Source organism: Gallus gallus, chromosome 2 (assembly GCF_016699485.2).
Source record: "Gallus gallus isolate bGalGal1 chromosome 2, bGalGal1.mat.broiler.GRCg7b, whole genome shotgun sequence".
Lineage (NCBI taxonomy): Eukaryota > Metazoa > Chordata > Aves > Galliformes > Phasianidae > Gallus > Gallus gallus.
Window position 1 is genome coordinate 52,227,856 of NC_052533.1, and position 21,451 is coordinate 52,249,306.

The window sequence follows — 21,451 nt, forward strand, 5'->3', positions numbered from 1 at the left end:
CTCCCGCATAATACCACTCTTGTTCCGAAAATGCAGAACTTTCTCTTGAAAAATACCGCTTTTCTCCCGAAAAGATTTCATTGTCTCCAAAAAATACCAGCTTTCTTTGAAAGGTATGACATTTTCTCCACCAAGTAACAATTTCTGCCCTAAAATATGGCGTTGTTTTTCCCCCAGAATACCACTTTGCACCCTAAAAGATGGCATTTTACTCTTCGTCTTGTGTTCACACAGAGATCACAACTGCTAGCGCTACTCAACGTGCCAGTCACCTCTTTGACGGAGAGTCTTCGTTCCTTCTCTCCTCCGTAACAGAAAGTCAGAGTGCAGCAATGGAGAAAGAGAGAGAAACGAACTCTCTCCAAATTAAGCGCCAGTGGCTCTGAATGGTGGCTCCAGGAGATGTGCTTTCGGCGAGAACGCAAGGTGATGGCAAAATCGCTCCTTTCCGCGCTGCGGAGAAAAGCCCCCTGTTCGGAGGAAAGCAGCCGGCTGAAGTCGCTCTCTGCCGGCTACCGAATTGCCCGAATGCGCGGCTGTCGGCAGCAAGCGGCATTCGGGGACGCGACCGAACGCTTTGCCTAGCTGTCTCCGCGACTGAGGATTTCTGCCGATAAGAGCGGACTCGGCAGTTCCGTAGTTTCCTTTTTGCAAGAGAAAATTTTTCGTTCTTTAGGAAAAAAGTAATTACTGTCGGGGAAAACAATGTTGTCTTCCCGAGAAGACCGTATTTTGGGGTAAGATCTAGCATTGCTGTGGGAACACTTACCTTTTGCTGGAATGTCATGTTGTGGTGGGAAAAGAGTTGGAGAAAAGAAATTCTCGACTTTGCGAGGAAAAGCTTGATTTCTGAAGGGAGTTGTAATGTTTTGGGTAGAAAATGTCACATTTTGGGGAGAAAAGTAGGTATTTCTAAGGACAGTGACATTTTCTGGGAGGAAAACGTCTTCCTCTCGGGAGATGAAGTGGTATTTGCGGATACAATCTCCTACCCTTTGGAGAAGAGTTGTATTCTGGCAAGGAAAAGACATATTTTGGGGAGAAAAGTGATAGCCTGTGGAGGAAAATGGCATCGTTTTGAAGACCTGTGGGACAGAAGCAACACCCCTTCCTTCCGCGTTTGCGCTCCGCAAGCCCCAGTCCTCCTGCTTTTTTGCCCCGGCAAGCACCCTCCGTCGCAATTTCGGCACAACAAGCAATCCTGCCTTCCGCATTTGGACCAGAAGGCCAGCAGCCTTTTGCCCTTGCACCCCGCCCGCCTCCTTCCTTCTGGTTTTCGGCACAGAAAAGAACTCTCCCTTCTGGGCTTCTGGCCTGCAAGCCCCCTTCCTTTAGGGTTTCACACCACGAAGACCCCTTCTTTCAGTCTTTCACACCAGCAGGCCACACCAGCAGCCCAGGACTCCACCTTCCTTCTGCATTTTGGACTAGCAAGTCCCATTCCTACCGCGTTCTCTGTGCAGACAAGCTCACCCTTATCCACCCACTCCTCCCGTACCGTTTTATCCCCTAAATATAATTCTGTCTCCCACGGAACAGCACTTGCGGAGCGCAATCGCAGAAGGAAGGGTGTGTTGCTTTCTGTCCCACAGGTCTTCAAAACGATGCCATTTTCTGCCCCAAATATAATGTGCCACTTTTCTCCCCAAAATATGGCTTTTCCTTGCCAAAATACAACTCTTCTCCAGGGGGTAGGAGATTGTATCCGCAAATGCCACCTCATCTCCCGAGAGTGAGACGTTTTCTCCCAGAGAATACCACACCTCTCTCCCAGAAATAGGACGTTTTCTCCCTGAAATGTCACTTTTCTCTCCAAATTAGGACATTCTCACCAAAATGCAACTTTTCCCTCCCAGCCGTCACCAAGCCTCCCCAAAATACCCCATTTCTCCAGAAATGTTTCTGCTTTCTCCCCAAAATACCATTTTCTCCCCCAGAGGGTGACGTTTTTCTCCTACAAAACAGCACTGTTCTTCTCAAAATGAAACACTTTCTCCCGCTTCATACCACTCCCAAGACTCGAAGGGAGCGTATAAACAGGAGGGGGAACGGTCGTTTACGAGGGTGTATAGCGATAGGACGATGGGGGAATGGGTTCCACCGAGACGGGGGGCGTTCTGGTTACATAGTAGGAAGAAGTTTTTCACACAGAGGCCGGTGACGCACTGGAACAGGTTGCCCAAGGAGGTTGCGGCTGCCCCATCCCTGGAAGCATTCGAGCCCAGGCTGGGTGTGGCTCTGGGCAGCCTGGACTAGTGGTTGGCATATTCCATGATATCAATAGAATATACGAATATGCTTCTCTCCGACAATGACGCATGTTCTACGCGAAGAAAAAAACGAATTTTTCTCCAAGAAATATGGCATCTCCAACAACACAATGCCATTTTTCTCCCAAGCATACGACTTCGTCTCCCACAAAGTACCACTCCCCCAGGAAAAAAATGACATTTTCTCCCCAAAATACCACTTCTTCTCCCCCACATAACGCAAAAGACAAACATGCCACATTTTCGGGGGGAAAGTGGCATTTTGCGAGAGAAAATTTGAAATGCCTCGAGGAAAAAGTATACTGTGTTGGAGAATCTGTCATATTCTCTGGAGAAACGCTGTATTTTGAGGAGCAAACGTCCTGTCTGGGGGAGAGGTTGTGGTATGTTGTGGGAGCCAATGTCATATTATTGGGCGAGAACTGTTTTCTTTTTTTTTTAAAGGAAATGCCCTACTTTTGAAAGAAGGAATGCGATTTTTGAAGAGAAGGCGTACTATTTTGGGGAGGAAGTTGCTATTTTGCCGCAGAAAGATCCTGTTTTTTGTAGGCTATGGTATTTTTTGGAGAAAGTATAACATTTCTGGGGAGAAGAGTTATTTCTCTCGCCAAATACTACTCTCTCCCAGAGATACGGAAGTTTCTGCACAAGATGTTGTTTTCTCCAGGGAATACATTTCCTCCCGCATAATACCACTCTTGTTCCGAAAATGCAGAACTTTCTCTTGAAAAATACCGCTTTTCTCCCGAAAAGATTTCATTGTCTCCAAAAAATACCAGCTTTCTTTGAAAGGTATGACATTTTCTCCACCAAGTAACAATTTCTGCCCTAAAATATGGCGTTGTTTTTCCCCCAGAATACCACTTTGCACCCTAAAAGATGGCATTTTACTCTTCGTCTTGTGTTCACACAGAGATCACAACTGCTAGCGCTACTCAACGTGCCAGTCACCTCTTTGACGGAGAGTCTTCGTTCCTTCTCTCCTCCGTAACAGAAAGTCAGAGTGCAGCAATGGAGAAAGAGAGAGAAACGAACTCTCTCCAAATTAAGCGCCAGTGGCTCTGAATGGTGGCTCCAGGAGATGTGCTTTCGGCGAGAACGCAAGGTGATGGCAAAATCGCTCCTTTCCGCGCTGCGGAGAAAAGCCCCCTGTTCGGAGGAAAGCAGCCGGCTGAAGTCGCTCTCTGCCGGCTACCGAATTGCCCGAATGCGCGGCTGTCGGCAGCAAGCGGCATTCGGGGACGCGACCGAACGCTTTGCCTAGCTGTTCTCCGCGACTGAGGATTTCTGCCGATAAGAGCGGACTCGGGCAGTTCCGTAGTTTCCTTTTGCAAGAGAAAATTTTTCGTCTTTAGGAAAAAAGTAATACTGTCGGGGAAAACAATGTTGTCTTCCCGAGAAGACCGTATTTTGGGGTAAGATCTAGCATTGCTGTGGGAACACTTACCTTTTGCTGGAATGTCATGTTGTGGTGGGAAAAGAGTTGGAGAAAAGAAATTCTCGACTTTGCGAGAAAAGCTTGATTTCTGAAGGGGAGTTGTAATGTTTTGGGTAGAAAATGTCACATTTGGGGGAGAAAAGTAGGTATTTCTAAGGACAGTGACATTTTCTGGGAGAAAACGTCTTCCTCTCGGGAGATGAAGTGGTATTTGCGGATACAATCTCCTACCCTTTGGAGAAGAGTTGTATTCTGGCAAGGAAAAGACATATTTTGGGGAGAAAAGTGATAGCCTGTGGAGAAAATGGCATCGTTTTGAAGACCTGTGGGACAGAAAGCAACACCCCTTCCTTCCGCGTTTGCGCTCCGCAAGCCCCAGTCCTCCTGCTTTTTGCCCCGGCAAGCACCCTTCCGTCGCAATTTCGGCACAACAAGCATCCTGCCTTCCGCATTTTGGACCAGAAGGCCAGCAGCCTTTTGCCCTTGCACCCCGCCCGCCTCCTTCCTTCTGGTTTTCGGCACAGAAAAGAACTCTCCCTTCTGGGCTTCTGGCCTGCAAGCCCCCTTCCTTTAGGGTTTCACACCACGAAGACCCCTTCTTTCAGTCTTTCACACCAGCAGGCCACCACCAGCAGCCCAGGACTCCACCTTCCTTCTGCATTTTGGACTAGCAAAGTCCCATTCCTACCGCGTTCTCTGTGCAGACAAGCTCACCCTTATCCACCCACTCCTCCCGTACCGTTTTCTCCCCTAAATATAATTCTGTCTCCCACGGAACAGCACTTGCGGAGCGCAATCGCAGAAGGAAGGGGTGTTGCTTTCTGTCCCACAGGTCTTCAAAACGATGCCATTTTCTGCCCCAAATATAATGTGCCCACTTTTCTCCCCAAAATATGGCTTTTCCTTGCCAAAATACAACTCTTCTCCAGGGGGTTGGAGATTGTATCCGCAAATGCCACCTCATCTCCCGAGAGTGAGACGTTTTCTCCCAGAGAATACCACCACCTCTCTCCCAGAAATAGGACGTTTTCTCCCCTGAAATGTCACTTTTCTCTCCAAATTAGGACATTCTCACCAAAATGCAACTTTTCCCTCCCAGCCGTCACCAAGCCTCCCCAAAATACCCCATTTCTCCAGAAATGTTCTGCTTTCTCCCCAAAATACCATTTTCTCCCCCAGAGGTGACGTTTTCTCCTACAAAACAGCACTGTTCTTCTCAAAATGAAACACTTTCTCCCGCTTCATACCACTCCCAAGACTCGAAGGGAGCGTATAAACAGGAGGGGGAACGGTCGTTTACGAGGGTGTATAGCGATAGGACGAGGGGGAATGGGTTTCCACCGAGACGGGGGGCGTTCTGGTTACATAGTAGGAAGAAGTTTTTCACACAGAGGCCGGTGACGCACTGGAACAGGTTGCCCAAGGAGGTTGCGGCTGCCCCATCCCTGGAAGCATTCGAGCCCAGGCTGGGTGTGGCTCTGGGCAGCCTGGACTAGTGGTTGGCATATTCCATGATATCAATAGAATATACGAATATGCTTCTCTCCGACAATGACGCATGTTCTACGCGAAGAAAAAAACGAATTTTTCTCCAAGAAATATGGCATCTCCAACAACACAATGCCATTTTTCTCCCAAGCATACGACTTCGTCTCCCACAAAGTACCACTCCCCCAGGAAAAAAATGACATTTTCTCCCCAAAATACCACTTCTTCTCCCCCACATAACGCAAAAGACAAACATGCCACATTTTCGGGGGGAAAGTGGCATTTTGCGAGAGAAAATTTGAAATGCCTCGAGGAAAAAGTATACTGTGTTGGAGAATCTGTCATATTCTCTGGAGAAACGCTGTATTTTGAGGAGCAAACGTCCTGTCTGGGGGAGAGGTTGTGGTATGTTGTGGGAGCCAATGTCATATTATTGGGCGAGAACTGTTTTCTTTTTTTTTTAAAGGAAATGCCCTACTTTTGAAAGAAGGAATGCGATTTTTGAAGAGAAGGCGTACTATTTTGGGGAGGAAGTTGCTATTTTGCCGCAGAAAGATCCTGTTTTTTGTAGGCTATGGTATTTTTTGGAGAAAGTATAACATTTCTGGGGAGAAGAGTTATTTCTCTCGCCAAATACTACTCTCTCCCAGAGATACGGAAGTTTCTGCACAAGATGTTGTTTTCTCCAGGGAATACATTTCCTCCCGCATAATACCACTCTTGTTCCGAAAATGCAGAACTTTCTCTTGAAAAATACCGCTTTTCTCCCGAAAAGATTTCATTGTCTCCAAAAAATACCAGCTTTCTTTGAAAGGTATGACATTTTCTCCACCAAGTAACAATTTCTGCCCTAAAATATGGCGTTGTTTTTCCCCCAGAATACCACTTTGCACCCTAAAAGATGGCATTTTACTCTTCGTCTTGTGTTCACACAGAGATCACAACTGCTAGCGCTACTCAACGTGCCAGTCACCTCTTTGACGGAGAGTCTTCGTTCCTTCTCTCCTCCGTAACAGAAAGTCAGAGTGCAGCAATGGAGAAAGAGAGAGAAACGAACTCTCTCCAAATTAAGCGCCAGTGGCTCTGAATGGTGGCTCCAGGAGATGTGCTTTCGGCGAGAACGCAAGGTGATGGCAAAATCGCTCCTTTCCGCGCTGCGGAGAAAAGCCCCCTGTTCGGAGGAAAGCAGCCGGCTGAAGTCGCTCTCTGCCGGCTACCGAATTGCCCGAATGCGCGGCTGTCGGCAGCAAGCGGCATTCGGGGACGCGACCGAACGCTTTGCCTAGCTGTTCTCCGCGACTGAGGATTTCTGCCGATAAGAGCGGACTCGGGCAGTTCCGTAGTTTCCTTTTGCAAGAGAAAATTTTTCGTCTTTAGGAAAAAAGTAATACTGTCGGGGAAAACAATGTTGTCTTCCCGAGAAGACCGTATTTTGGGGTAAGATCTAGCATTGCTGTGGGAACACTTACCTTTTGCTGGAATGTCATGTTGTGGTGGGAAAAGAGTTGGAGAAAAGAAATTCTCGACTTTGCGAGAAAAGCTTGATTTCTGAAGGGGAGTTGTAATGTTTTGGGTAGAAAATGTCACATTTGGGGGAGAAAAGTAGGTATTTCTAAGGACAGTGACATTTTCTGGGAGAAAACGTCTTCCTCTCGGGAGATGAAGTGGTATTTGCGGATACAATCTCCTACCCTTTGGAGAAGAGTTGTATTCTGGCAAGGAAAAGACATATTTTGGGGAGAAAAGTGATAGCCTGTGGAGAAAATGGCATCGTTTTGAAGACCTGTGGGACAGAAAGCAACACCCCTTCCTTCCGCGTTTGCGCTCCGCAAGCCCCAGTCCTCCTGCTTTTTGCCCCGGCAAGCACCCTTCCGTCGCAATTTCGGCACAACAAGCATCCTGCCTTCCGCATTTTGGACCAGAAGGCCAGCAGCCTTTTGCCCTTGCACCCCGCCCGCCTCCTTCCTTCTGGTTTTCGGCACAGAAAAGAACTCTCCCTTCTGGGCTTCTGGCCTGCAAGCCCCCTTCCTTTAGGGTTTCACACCACGAAGACCCCTTCTTTCAGTCTTTCACACCAGCAGGCCACCACCAGCAGCCCAGGACTCCACCTTCCTTCTGCATTTTGGACTAGCAAAGTCCCATTCCTACCGCGTTCTCTGTGCAGACAAGCTCACCCTTATCCACCCACTCCTCCCGTACCGTTTTCTCCCCTAAATATAATTCTGTCTCCCACGGAACAGCACTTGCGGAGCGCAATCGCAGAAGGAAGGGGTGTTGCTTTCTGTCCCACAGGTCTTCAAAACGATGCCATTTTCTGCCCCAAATATAATGTGCCCACTTTTCTCCCCAAAATATGGCTTTTCCTTGCCAAAATACAACTCTTCTCCAGGGGGTTGGAGATTGTATCCGCAAATGCCACCTCATCTCCCGAGAGTGAGACGTTTTCTCCCAGAGAATACCACCACCTCTCTCCCAGAAATAGGACGTTTTCTCCCCTGAAATGTCACTTTTCTCTCCAAATTAGGACATTCTCACCAAAATGCAACTTTTCCCTCCCAGCCGTCACCAAGCCTCCCCAAAATACCCCATTTCTCCAGAAATGTTCTGCTTTCTCCCCAAAATACCATTTTCTCCCCCAGAGGTGACGTTTTCTCCTACAAAACAGCACTGTTCTTCTCAAAATGAAACACTTTCTCCCGCTTCATACCACTCCCAAGACTCGAAGGGAGCGTATAAACAGGAGGGGGAACGGTCGTTTACGAGGGTGTATAGCGATAGGACGAGGGGGAATGGGTTTCCACCGAGACGGGGGGCGTTCTGGTTACATAGTAGGAAGAAGTTTTTCACACAGAGGCCGGTGACGCACTGGAACAGGTTGCCCAAGGAGGTTGCGGCTGCCCCATCCCTGGAAGCATTCGAGCCCAGGCTGGGTGTGGCTCTGGGCAGCCTGGACTAGTGGTTGGCATATTCCATGATATCAATAGAATATACGAATATGCTTCTCTCCGACAATGACGCATGTTCTACGCGAAGAAAAAAACGAATTTTTCTCCAAGAAATATGGCATCTCCAACAACACAATGCCATTTTTCTCCCAAGCATACGACTTCGTCTCCCACAAAGTACCACTCCCCCAGGAAAAAAATGACATTTTCTCCCCAAAATACCACTTCTTCTCCCCCACATAACGCAAAAGACAAACATGCCACATTTTCGGGGGGAAAGTGGCATTTTGCGAGAGAAAATTTGAAATGCCTCGAGGAAAAAGTATACTGTGTTGGAGAATCTGTCATATTCTCTGGAGAAACGCTGTATTTTGAGGAGCAAACGTCCTGTCTGGGGGAGAGGTTGTGGTATGTTGTGGGAGCCAATGTCATATTATTGGGCGAGAACTGTTTCTTTTTTTTTTAAAGGAAATGCCCTACTTTTGAAAGAAGGAATGCGATTTTTGAAGAGAAGGCGTACTATTTTGGGGAGGAAGTTGCTATTTTGCCGCAGAAAGATCCTGTTTTTTGTAGGCTATGGTATTTTTTGGAGAAAGTATAACATTTCTGGGGAGAAGAGTTATTTCTCTCGCCAAATACTACTCTCTCCCAGAGATACGGAAGTTTCTGCACAAGATGTTGTTTTCTCCAGGGAATACATTTCCTCCCGCATAATACCACTCTTGTTCCGAAAATGCAGAACTTTCTCTTGAAAAATACCGCTTTTCTCCCGAAAAGATTTCATTGTCTCCAAAAAATACCAGCTTTCTTTGAAAGGTATGACATTTTCTCCACCAAGTAACAATTTCTGCCCTAAAATATGGCGTTGTTTTTCCCCCAGAATACCACTTTGCACCCTAAAAGATGGCATTTTACTCTTCGTCTTGTGTTCACACAGAGATCACAACTGCTAGCGCTACTCAACGTGCCAGTCACCTCTTTGACGGAGAGTCTTCGTTCCTTCTCTCCTCCGTAACAGAAAGTCAGAGTGCAGCAATGGAGAAAGAGAGAGAAACGAACTCTCTCCAAATTAAGCGCCAGTGGCTCTGAATGGTGGCTCCAGGAGATGTGCTTTCGGCGAGAACGCAAGGTGATGGCAAAATCGCTCCTTTCCGCGCTGCGGAGAAAAGCCCCCTGTTCGGAGGAAAGCAGCCGGCTGAAGTCGCTCTCTGCCGGCTACCGAACTGCCCGAATGCGCGGCTGTCGGCAGCAAGCGGCATTCGGGGACGCGACCGAACGCTTTGCCTAGCTGTTCTCCGCGACTGAGGATTTCTGCCGATAAGAGCGGACTCGGGCAGTTCCGTAGTTTCCTTTTGCAAGAGAAAATTTTTCGTCTTTAGGAAAAAAGTAATACTGTCGGGGAAAACAATGTTGTCTTCCCGAGAAGACCGTATTTTGGGGTAAGATCTAGCATTGCTGTGGGAACACTTACCTTTTGCTGGAATGTCATGTTGTGGTGGGAAAAGAGTTGGAGAAAAGAAATTCTCGACTTTGCGAGAAAAGCTTGATTTCTGAAGGGGAGTTGTAATGTTTTGGGTAGAAAATGTCACATTTGGGGGAGAAAAGTAGGTATTTCTAAGGACAGTGACATTTTCTGGGAGAAAACGTCTTCCTCTCGGGAGATGAAGTGGTATTTGCGGATACAATCTCCTACCCTTTGGAGAAGAGTTGTATTCTGGCAAGGAAAAGACATATTTTGGGGAGAAAAGTGATAGCCTGTGGAGAAAATGGCATCGTTTTGAAGACCTGTGGGACAGAAAGCAACACCCCTTCCTTCCGCGTTTGCGCTCCGCAAGCCCCAGTCCTCCTGCTTTTTGCCCCGGCAAGCACCCTTCCGTCGCAATTTCGGCACAACAAGCATCCTGCCTTCCGCATTTTGGACCAGAAGGCCAGCAGCCTTTTGCCCTTGCACCCCGCCCGCCTCCTTCCTTCTGGTTTTCGGCACAGAAAAGAACTCTCCCTTCTGGGCTTCTGGCCTGCAAGCCCCCTTCCTTTAGGGTTTCACACCACGAAGACCCCTTCTTTCAGTCTTTCACACCAGCAGGCCACCACCAGCAGCCCAGGACTCCACCTTCCTTCTGCATTTTGGACTAGCAAAGTCCCATTCCTACCGCGTTCTCTGTGCAGACAAGCTCACCCTTATCCACCCACTCCTCCCGTACCGTTTTCTCCCCTAAATATAATTCTGTCTCCCACGGAACAGCACTTGCGGAGCGCAATCGCAGAAGGAAGGGGTGTTGCTTTCTGTCCCACAGGTCTTCAAAACGATGCCATTTTCTGCCCCAAATATAATGTGCCCACTTTTCTCCCCAAAATATGGCTTTTCCTTGCCAAAATACAACTCTTCTCCAGGGGGTTGGAGATTGTATCCGCAAATGCCACCTCATCTCCCGAGAGTGAGACGTTTTCTCCCAGAGAATACCACCACCTCTCTCCCAGAAATAGGACGTTTTCTCCCCTGAAATGTCACTTTTCTCTCCAAATTAGGACATTCTCACCAAAATGCAACTTTTCCCTCCCAGCCGTCACCAAGCCTCCCCAAAATACCCCATTTCTCCAGAAATGTTCTGCTTTCTCCCCAAAATACCATTTTCTCCCCCAGAGGTGACGTTTTCTCCTACAAAACAGCACTGTTCTTCTCAAAATGAAACACTTTCTCCCGCTTCATACCACTCCCAAGACTCGAAGGGAGCGTATAAACAGGAGGGGGAACGGTCGTTTACGAGGGTGTATAGCGATAGGACGAGGGGGAATGGGTTTCCACCGAGACGGGGGGCGTTCTGGTTACATAGTAGGAAGAAGTTTTTCACACAGAGGCCGGTGACGCACTGGAACAGGTTGCCCAAGGAGGTTGCGGCTGCCCCATCCCTGGAAGCATTCGAGCCCAGGCTGGGTGTGGCTCTGGGCAGCCTGGACTAGTGGTTGGCATATTCCATGATATCAATAGAATATACGAATATGCTTCTCTCCGACAATGACGCATGTTCTACGCGAAGAAAAAAACGAATTTTTCTCCAAGAAATATGGCATCTCCAACAACACAATGCCATTTTTCTCCCAAGCATACGACTTCGTCTCCCACAAAGTACCACTCCCCCAGGAAAAAAATGACATTTTCTCCCCAAAATACCACTTCTTCTCCCCCACATAACGCAAAAGACAAACATGCCACATTTTCGGGGGGAAAGTGGCATTTTGCGAGAGAAAATTTGAAATGCCTCGAGGAAAAAGTATACTGTGTTGGAGAATCTGTCATATTCTCTGGAGAAACGCTGTATTTTGAGGAGCAAACGTCCTGTCTGGGGGAGAGGTTGTGGTATGTTGTGGGAGCCAATGTCATATTATTGGGCGAGAACTGTTTTCTTTTTTTTTAAAGGAAATGCCCTACTTTTGAAAGAAGGAATGCGATTTTTGAAGAGAAGGCGTACTATTTTGGGGAGGAAGTTGCTATTTTGCCGCAGAAAGATCCTGTTTTTTGTAGGCTATGGTATTTTTTGGAGAAAGTATAACATTTCTGGGGAGAAGAGTTATTTCTCTCGCCAAATACTACTCTCTCCCAGAGATACGGAAGTTTCTGCACAAGATGTTGTTTTCTCCAGGGAATACATTTCCTCCCGCATAATACCACTCTTGTTCCGAAAATGCAGAACTTTCTCTTGAAAAATACCGCTTTTCTCCCGAAAAGATTTCATTGTCTCCAAAAAATACCAGCTTTCTTTGAAAGGTATGACATTTTCTCCACCAAGTAACAATTTCTGCCCTAAAATATGGCGTTGTTTTCCCCCAGAATACCACTTTGCACCCTAAAAGATGGCATTTTACTCTTCGTCTTGTGTTCACACAGAGATCACAACTGCTAGCGCTACTCAACGTGCCAGTCACCTCTTTGACGGAGAGTCTTCGTTCCTTCTCTCCTCCGTAACAGAAAGTCAGAGTGCAGCAATGGAGAAAGAGAGAGAAACGAACTCTCTCCAAATTAAGCGCCAGTGGCTCTGAATGGTGGCTCCAGGAGATGTGCTTTCGGCGAGAACGCAAGGTGATGGCAAAATCGCTCCTTTCCGCGCTGCGGAGAAAAGCCCCCTGTTCGGAGGAAAGCAGCCGGCTGAAGTCGCTCTCTGCCGGCTACCGAACTGCCCGAATGCGCGGCTGTCGGCAGCAAGCGGCATTCGGGGACGCGACCGAACGCTTTGCCTAGCTGTTCTCCGCGACTGAGGATTTCTGCCGATAAGAGCGGACTCGGGCAGTTCCGTAGTTTCCTTTTGCAAGAGAAAATTTTTCGTCTTTAGGAAAAAAGTAATACTGTCGGGGAAAACAATGTTGTCTTCCCGAGAAGACCGTATTTTGGGGTAAGATCTAGCATTGCTGTGGGAACACTTACCTTTTGCTGGAATGTCATGTTGTGGTGGGAAAAGAGTTGGAGAAAAGAAATTCTCGACTTTGCGAGAAAAGCTTGATTTCTGAAGGGGAGTTGTAATGTTTTGGGTAGAAAATGTCACATTTGGGGGAGAAAAGTAGGTATTTCTAAGGACAGTGACATTTTCTGGGAGAAAACGTCTTCCTCTCGGGAGATGAAGTGGTATTTGCGGATACAATCTCCTACCCTTTGGAGAAGAGTTGTATTCTGGCAAGGAAAAGACATATTTTGGGGAGAAAAGTGATAGCCTGTGGAGAAAATGGCATCGTTTTGAAGACCTGTGGGACAGAAAGCAACACCCCTTCCTTCCGCGTTTGCGCTCCGCAAGCCCCAGTCCTCCTGCTTTTTGCCCCGGCAAGCACCCTTCCGTCGCAATTTCGGCACAACAAGCATCCTGCCTTCCGCATTTTGGACCAGAAGGCCAGCAGCCTTTTGCCCTTGCACCCCGCCCGCCTCCTTCCTTCTGGTTTTCGGCACAGAAAAGAACTCTCCCTTCTGGGCTTCTGGCCTGCAAGCCCCCTTCCTTTAGGGTTTCACACCACGAAGACCCCTTCTTTCAGTCTTTCACACCAGCAGGCCACCACCAGCAGCCCAGGACTCCACCTTCCTTCTGCATTTTGGACTAGCAAAGTCCCATTCCTACCGCGTTCTCTGTGCAGACAAGCTCACCCTTATCCACCCACTCCTCCCGTACCGTTTTCTCCCCTAAATATAATTCTGTCTCCCACGGAACAGCACTTGCGGAGCGCAATCGCAGAAGGAAGGGGTGTTGCTTTCTGTCCCACAGGTCTTCAAAACGATGCCATTTTCTGCCCCAAATATAATGTGCCCACTTTTCTCCCCAAAATATGGCTTTTCCTTGCCAAAATACAACTCTTCTCCAGGGGGTTGGAGATTGTATCCGCAAATGCCACCTCATCTCCCGAGAGTGAGACGTTTTCTCCCAGAGAATACCACCACCTCTCTCCCAGAAATAGGACGTTTTCTCCCCTGAAATGTCACTTTTCTCTCCAAATTAGGACATTCTCACCAAAATGCAACTTTTCCCTCCCAGCCGTCACCAAGCCTCCCCAAAATACCCCATTTCTCCAGAAATGTTCTGCTTTCTCCCCAAAATACCATTTTCTCCCCCAGAGGTGACGTTTTCTCCTACAAAACAGCACTGTTCTTCTCAAAATGAAACACTTTCTCCCGCTTCATACCACTCCCAAGACTCGAAGGGAGCGTATAAACAGGAGGGGGAACGGTCGTTTACGAGGGTGTATAGCGATAGGACGAGGGGGAATGGGTTTCCACCGAGACGGGGGGCGTTCTGGTTACATAGTAGGAAGAAGTTTTTCACACAGAGGCCGGTGACGCACTGGAACAGGTTGCCCAAGGAGGTTGCGGCTGCCCCATCCCTGGAAGCATTCGAGCCCAGGCTGGGTGTGGCTCTGGGCAGCCTGGACTAGTGGTTGGCATATTCCATGATATCAATAGAATATACGAATATGCTTCTCTCCGACAATGACGCATGTTCTACGCGAAGAAAAAAAACGAATTTTTCTCCAAGAAATATGGCATCTCCAACAACACAATGCCATTTTTCTCCCAAGCATACGACTTCGTCTCCCACAAAGTACCACTCCCCCAGGAAAAAAATGACATTTTCTCCCCAAAATACCACTTCTTCTCCCCCACATAACGCAAAAGACAAACATGCCACATTTTCGGGGGGAAAGTGGCATTTTGCGAGAGAAAATTTGAAATGCCTCGAGGAAAAAGTATACTGTGTTGGAGAATCTGTCATATTCTCTGGAGAAACGCTGTATTTTGAGGAGCAAACGTCCTGTCTGGGGGAGAGGTTGTGGTATGTTGTGGGAGCCAATGTCATATTATTGGGCGAGAACTGTTTTCTTTTTTTTTAAAGGAAATGCCCTACTTTTGAAAGAAGGAATGCGATTTTTGAAGAGAAGGCGTACTATTTTGGGGAGGAAGTTGCTATTTTGCCGCAGAAAGATCCTGTTTTTTGTAGGCTATGGTATTTTTTGGAGAAAGTATAACATTTCTGGGGAGAAGAGTTATTTCTCTCGCCAAATACTACTCTCTCCCAGAGATACGGAAGTTTCTGCACAAGATGTTGTTTTCTCCAGGGAATACATTTCCTCCCGCATAATACCACTCTTGTTCCGAAAATGCAGAACTTTCTCTTGAAAAATACCGCTTTTCTCCCGAAAAGATTTCATTGTCTCCAAAAAATACCAGCTTTCTTTGAAAGGTATGACATTTTCTCCACCAAGTAACAATTTCTGCCCTAAAATATGGCGTTGTTTTTCCCCCAGAATACCACTTTGCACCCTAAAAGATGGCATTTTACTCTTCGTCTTGTGTTCACACAGAGATCACAACTGCTAGCGCTACTCAACGTGCCAGTCACCTCTTTGACGGAGAGTCTTCGTTCCTTCTCTCCTCCGTAACAGAAAGTCAGAGTGCAGCAATGGAGAAAGAGAGAGAAACGAACTCTCTCCAAATTAAGCGCCAGTGGCTCTGAATGGTGGCTCCAGGAGATGTGCTTTCGGCGAGAACGCAAGGTGATGGCAAAATCGCTCCTTTCCGCGCTGCGGAGAAAAGCCCCCTGTTCGGAGGAAAGCAGCCGGCTGAAGTCGCTCTCTGCCGGCTACCGAATTGCCCGAATGCGCGGCTGTCGGCAGCAAGCGGCATTCGGGGACGCGACCGAACGCTTTGCCTAGCTGTTCTCCGCGACTGAGGATTTCTGCCGATAAGAGCGGACTCGGGCAGTTCCGTAGTTTCCTTTTGCAAGAGAAAATTTTTCGTCTTTAGGAAAAAAGTAATACTGTCGGGGAAAACAATGTTGTCTTCCCGAGAAGACCGTATTTTGGGGTAAGATCTAGCATTGCTGTGGGAACACTTACCTTTTGCTGGAATGTCATGTTGTGGTGGGAAAAGAGTTGGAGAAAAGAAATTCTCGACTTTGCGAGAAAAGCTTGATTTCTGAAGGGGAGTTGTAATGTTTTGGGTAGAAAATGTCACATTTGGGGGAGAAAAGTAGGTATTTCTAAGGACAGTGACATTTTCTGGGAGAAAACGTCTTCCTCTCGGGAGATGAAGTGGTATTTGCGGATACAATCTCCTACCCTTTGGAGAAGAGTTGTATTCTGGCAAGGAAAAGACATATTTTGGGGAGAAAAGTGATAGCCTGTGGAGAAAATGGCATCGTTTTGAAGACCTGTGGGACAGAAAGCAACACCCCTTCCTTCCGCGTTTGCGCTCCGCAAGCCCCAGTCCTCCTGCTTTTTGCCCCGGCAAGCACCCTTCCGTCGCAATTTCGGCACAACAAGCATCCTGCCTTCCGCATTTTGGACCAGAAGGCCAGCAGCCTTTTGCCCTTGCACCCCGCCCGCCTCCTTCCTTCTGGTTTTCGGCACAGAAAAGAACTCTCCCTTCTGGGCTTCTGGCCTGCAAGCCCCCTTCCTTTAGGGTTTCACACCACGAAGACCCCTTCTTTCAGTCTTTCACACCAGCAGGCCACCACCAGCAGCCCAGGACTCCACCTTCCTTCTGCATTTTGGACTAGCAAAGTCCCATTCCTACCGCGTTCTCTGTGCAGACAAGCTCACCCTTATCCACCCACTCCTCCCGTACCGTTTTCTCCCCTAAATATAATTCTGTCTCCCACGGAACAGCACTTGCGGAGCGCAATCGCAGAAGGAAGGGGTGTTGCTTTCTGTCCCACAGGTCTTCAAAACGATGCCATTTTCTGCCCCAAATATAATGTGCCCACTTTTCTCCCCAAAATATGGCTTTTCCTTGCCAAAATACAACTCTTCTCCAGGGGGTTGGAGATTGTATCCGCAAATGCCACCTCATCTCCCGAGAGTGAGACGTTTTCTCCCAGAGAATACCACCACCTCTCTCCCAGAAATAGGACGTTTTCTCCCCTGAAATGTCACTTTTCTCTCCAAATTAGGACATTCTCACCAAAATGCAACTTTTCCCTCCCAGCCGTCACCAAGCCTCCCCAAAATACCCCATTTCTCCAGAAATGTTCTGCTTTCTCCCCAAAATACCATTTTCTCCCCCAGAGGTGACGTTTTCTCCTACAAAACAGCACTGTTCTTCTCAAAATGAAACACTTTCTCCCGCTTCATACCACTCCCAAGACTCGAAGGGAGCGTATAAACAGGAGGGGGAACGGTCGTTTACGAGGGTGTATAGCGATAGGACGAGGGGGAATGGGTTTCCACCGAGACGGGGGGCGTTCTGGTTACATAGTAGGAAGAAGTTTTTCACACAGAGGCCGGTGACGCACTGGAACAGGTTGCCCAAGGAGGTTGCGGCTGCCCCATCCCTGGAAGCATTCGAGCCCAGGCTGGGTGTGGCTCTGGGCAGCCTGGACTAGTGGTTGGCATATTCCATGATATCAATAGAATATACGAATATGCTTCTCTCCGACAATGACGCATGTTCTACGCGAAGAAAAAAAACGAATTTTTCTCCAAGAAATATGGCATCTCCAACAACACAATGCCATTTTTCTCCCAAGCATACGACTTCGTCTCCCACAAAGTACCACTCCCCCAGGAAAAAAATGACATTTTCTCCCCAAAATACCACTTCTTCTCCCCCACATAACGCAAAAGACAAACATGCCACATTTTCGGGGGGAAAGTGGCATTTTGCGAGAGAAAATTTGAAATGCCTCGAGGAAAAAGTATACTGTGTTGGAGAATCTGTCATATTCTCTGGAGAAACGCTGTATTTTGAGGAGCAAACGTCCTGTCTGGGGGAGAGGTTGTGGTATGTTGTGGGAGCCAATGTCATATTATTGGGCGAGAACTGTTTTTTTTTTTTTTAAAGGAAATGCCCTACTTTTGAAAGAAGGAATGCGATTTTTGAAGAGAAGGCGTACTATTTTGGGGAGGAAGTTGCTATTTTGCCGCAGAAAGATCCTGTTTTTTGTAGGCTATGGTATTTTTTGGAGAAAGTATAACATTTCTGGGGAGAAGAGTTATTTCTCTCGCCAAATACTACTCTCTCCCAGAGATACGGAAGTTTCTGCACAAGATGTTGTTTTCTCCAGGGAATACATTTCCTCCCGCATAATACCACTCTTGTTCCGAAAATGCAGAACTTTCTCTTGAAAAATACCGCTTTTCTCCCGAAAAGATTTCATTGTCTCCAAAAAATACCAGCTTTCTTTGAAAGGTATGACATTTTCTCCACCAAGTAACAATTTCTGCCCTAAAATATGGCGTTGTTTTTCCCCCAGAATACCACTTTGCACCCTAAAAGATGGCATTTTACTCTTCGTCTTGTGTTCACACAGAGATCACAACTGCTAGCGCTACTCAACGTGCCAGTCACCTCTTTGACGGAGAGTCTTCGTTCCTTCTCTCCTCCGTAACAGAAAGTCAGAGTGCAGCAATGGAGAAAGAGAGAGAAACGAACTCTCTCCAAATTAAGCGCCAGTGGCTCTGAATGGTGGCTCCAGGAGATGTGCTTTCGGCGAGAACGCAAGGTGATGGCAAAATCGCTCCTTTCCGCGCTGCGGAGAAAAGCCCCCTGTTCGGAGGAAAGCAGCCGGCTGAAGTCGCTCTCTGCCGGCTACCGAACTGCCCGAATGCGCGGCTGTCGGCAGCAAGCGGCATTCGGGGACGCGACCGAACGCTTTGCCTAGCTGTTCTCCGCGACTGAGGATTTCTGCCGATAAGAGCGGACTCGGGCAGTTCCGTAGTTTCCTTTTGCAAGAGAAAATTTTTCGTCTTTAGGAAAAAAGTAATACTGTCGGGGAAAACAATGTTGTCTTCCCGAGAAGACCGTATTTTGGGGTAAGATCTAGCATTGCTGTGGGAACACTTACCTTTTGCTGGAATGTCATGTTGTGGTGGGAAAAGAGTTGGAGAAAAGAAATTCTCGACTTTGCGAGAAAAGCTTGATTTCTGAAGGGGAGTTGTAATGTTTTGGGTAGAAAATGTCACATTTGGGGGAGAAAAGTAGGTATTTCTAAGGACAGTGACATTTTCTGGGAGAAAACGTCTTCCTCTCGGGAGATGAAGTGGTATTTGCGGATACAATCTCCTACCCTTTGGAGAAGAGTTGTATTCTGGCAAGGAAAAGACATATTTTGGGGAGAAAAGTGATAGCCTGTGGAGAAAATGGCATCGTTTTGAAGACCTGTGGGACAGAAAGCAACACCCCTTCCTTCCGCGTTTGCGCTCCGCAAGCCCCAGTCCTCCTGCTTTTTGCCCCGGCAAGCACCCTTCCGTCGCAATTTCGGCACAACAAGCATCCTGCCTTCCGCATTTTGGACCAGAAGGCCAGCAGCCTTTTGCCCTTGCACCCCGCCCGCCTCCTTCCTTCTGGTTTTCGGCACAGAAAAGAACTCTCCCTTCTGGGCTTCTGGCCTGCAAGCCCCCTTCCTTTAGGGTTTCACACCACGAAGACCCCTTCTTTCAGTCTTTCACACCAGCAGGCCACCACCAGCAGCCCAGGACTCCACCTTCCTTCTGCATTTTGGACTAGCAAAGTCCCATTCCTACCGCGTTCTCTGTGCAGACAAGCTCACCCTTATCCACCCACTCCTCCCGTACCGTTTTCTCCCCTAAATATAATTCTGTCTCCACGGAACAGCACTTGCGGAGCGCAATCGCAGAAGGAAGGGGTGTTGCTTTCTGTCCCACAGGTCTTCAAAACGATGCCATTTTCTGCCCCAAATATAATGTGCCCACTTTTCTCCCCAAAATATGGCTTTTCCTTGCCAAAATACAACTCTTCTCCAGGGGGTTGGAGATTGTATCCGCAAATGCCACCTCATCTCCCGAGAGTGAGACGTTTTCTCCCAGAGAATACCACCACCTCTCTCCCAGAAATAGGACGTTTTCTCCCCTGAAATGTCACTTTTCTCTCCAAATTAGGACATTCTCACCAAAATGCAACTTTCCCTCCCAGCCGTCACCAAGCCTCCCCAAAATACCCCATTTCTCCAGAAATGTTCTGCTTTCTCCCCAAAATACCATTTTCTCCCCCAGAGGTGACGTTTTCTCCTACAAAACAGCACTGTTCTTCTCAAAATGAAACACTTTCTCCCGCTTCATACCACTCCCAAGACTCGAAGGGAGCGTATAAACAGGAGGGGGAACGGTCGTTTACGAGGGTGTATAGCGATAGGACGAGGGGGAATGGGTTTCCACCGAGACGGGGGGCGTTCTGGTTACATAGTAGGAAGAAGTTTTTCACACAGAGGCCGGTGACGCACTGGAACAGGTTGCCCAAGGAGGTTGCGGCTGCCCCATCCCTGGAAGCATTCGAGCCCAGGCTGGGTGTGGCTCTGGGCAGCCTGGACTAGTGGTTGGCATATTCCATGATATCAATAGAATATACGAATATGCTTCTCTCCGACAATGACGCATGTTCTACGCGAAGAAAAAAACGAATTTTTCTCCAAGAAATATGGCATCTCCAACAACACAATGCCATTTTTCTCCCAAGCATACGACTTCGTCTCCCACAAAGTACCACTCCCCCAGGAAAAAAAATGACATTTCTCCCCAAAATACCACTTCTTCTCCCCCACATAACGCAAAAGACAAACATGCCACATTTTCGGGGGGAAAGTGGCATTTGCGAGAGAAAATTTGAAATGCCTCGAGGAAAAAAGTATACTGTGTTGGAGAATCTGTCATATTCTCTGGAGAAACGCTGTATTTTGAGGAGCAAACGTCCTGTCTGGGGGAGAGGTTGTGGTATGTTGTGGGAGCCAATGTCATATTATTGGGCGAGAACTGTTTTCTTTTTTTTTTAAAGGAAATGCCCTACTTTTGAAAGAAGGAATGCGATTTTGAAGAGAAGGCGTACTATTTTGGGGAGGAAGTTGCTATTTTGCCGCGAGAAAGATCCTGTTTTTTGTAGGCTATGGTATTTTTTGGAGAAAGTATAACATTTCTGGGGAGAAGAGTTATTTCTCTCGCCAAATACTACTCTCTCCCAGAGATACGGAAGTTTCTGCACAAGATGTTGTTTTCTCCAGGGAATACATTTCCTCCCGCATAATACCACTCTTGTTCCGAAAATGCAGAACTTTCTCTTGAAAAATACCGCTTTTCTCCCGAAAAGATTTCATTGTCTCCAAAAAATACCAGCTTTCTTTGAAAGGTATGACATTTTCTCCACCAAGTAACAATTTCTGCCCTAAAATATGGCGTTGTTTTCCCCCAGAATACCACTTTGCACCCTAAAAGATGGCATTTTACTCTTCGTCTTGTGTTCACACAGAGATCACAACTGCTAGCGCTACTCAACGTGCCAGTCACCTCTTTGACGGAGAGTCTTCGTTCCTTCTCTCCTCCGTAACAGAAAGTCAGAGTGCAGCAATGGAGAAAGAGAGAGAAACGAACTCTCTCCAAATTAAGCGCCAGTGGCTCTGAATGGTGGCTCCAGGAGATGTGCTTTCGGCGAGAACGCAAGGTGATGGCAAAATCGCTCCTTTCCGCGCTGCGGAGAGAAAAGCCCCTGTTCGGAGGAAAGCAGCCGGCTGAAGTCGCTCTCTGCCGGCTACCGAATTGCCCGAATGCGCGGCTGTCGGCAGCAAGCGGCATTCGGGGACGCGACCGAACGCTTTGCCTAGCTGTTCTCCGCGACTGAGGATTTCTGCCGATAAGAGCGGACTCGGGCAGTTCCGTAGTTTCCTTTTGCAAGAGAAAATTTTTCGTCTTTAGGAAAAAAGTAATACTGTCGGGGAAAACAATGTTGTCTTCCCGAGAAGACCGTATTTTGGGGTAAGATCTAGCATTGCTGTGGGAACACTTACCTTTTGCTGGAATGTCATGTTGTGGTGGAAAAGAGTTGGAGAAAAGAAATT

The 21,451-nt window shown here is 47.7% G+C and overlaps 2 long non-coding RNA genes across 3 annotated transcripts in view; both read left to right on the top strand.

The window, feature by feature from the left end:
- LOC121109812 overlaps positions 1–580 on the top strand; it is a 44,288-nt gene extending 43,708 nt beyond the window's left edge. Inside the window, exon 16 of the long non-coding RNA XR_005857916.1 lies at positions 235–580. This is a non-coding gene — a long non-coding RNA (uncharacterized LOC121109812). The remainder of the gene's footprint in view (positions 1–234) is intronic.
- Positions 581–692: 112 nt separating this feature from the next.
- LOC121113123 lies at positions 693–21,085 on the top strand. 2 transcript variants are annotated; one of them, XR_005857918.1, is made up of 8 exons: positions 693–737; positions 3,184–3,685; positions 6,132–6,633; positions 9,079–9,580; positions 12,025–12,526; positions 14,973–15,474; positions 17,921–18,422; positions 20,866–21,085. It is a non-coding gene; the product is annotated as an uncharacterized LOC121113123 (long non-coding RNA). The 2 variants fall into 2 exon arrangements; XR_005857917.1 differs by lacking the exon at positions 693–737 and having other exon boundaries at positions 2,769–3,685.
- Positions 21,086–21,451: the final 366 nt, after the last annotated feature.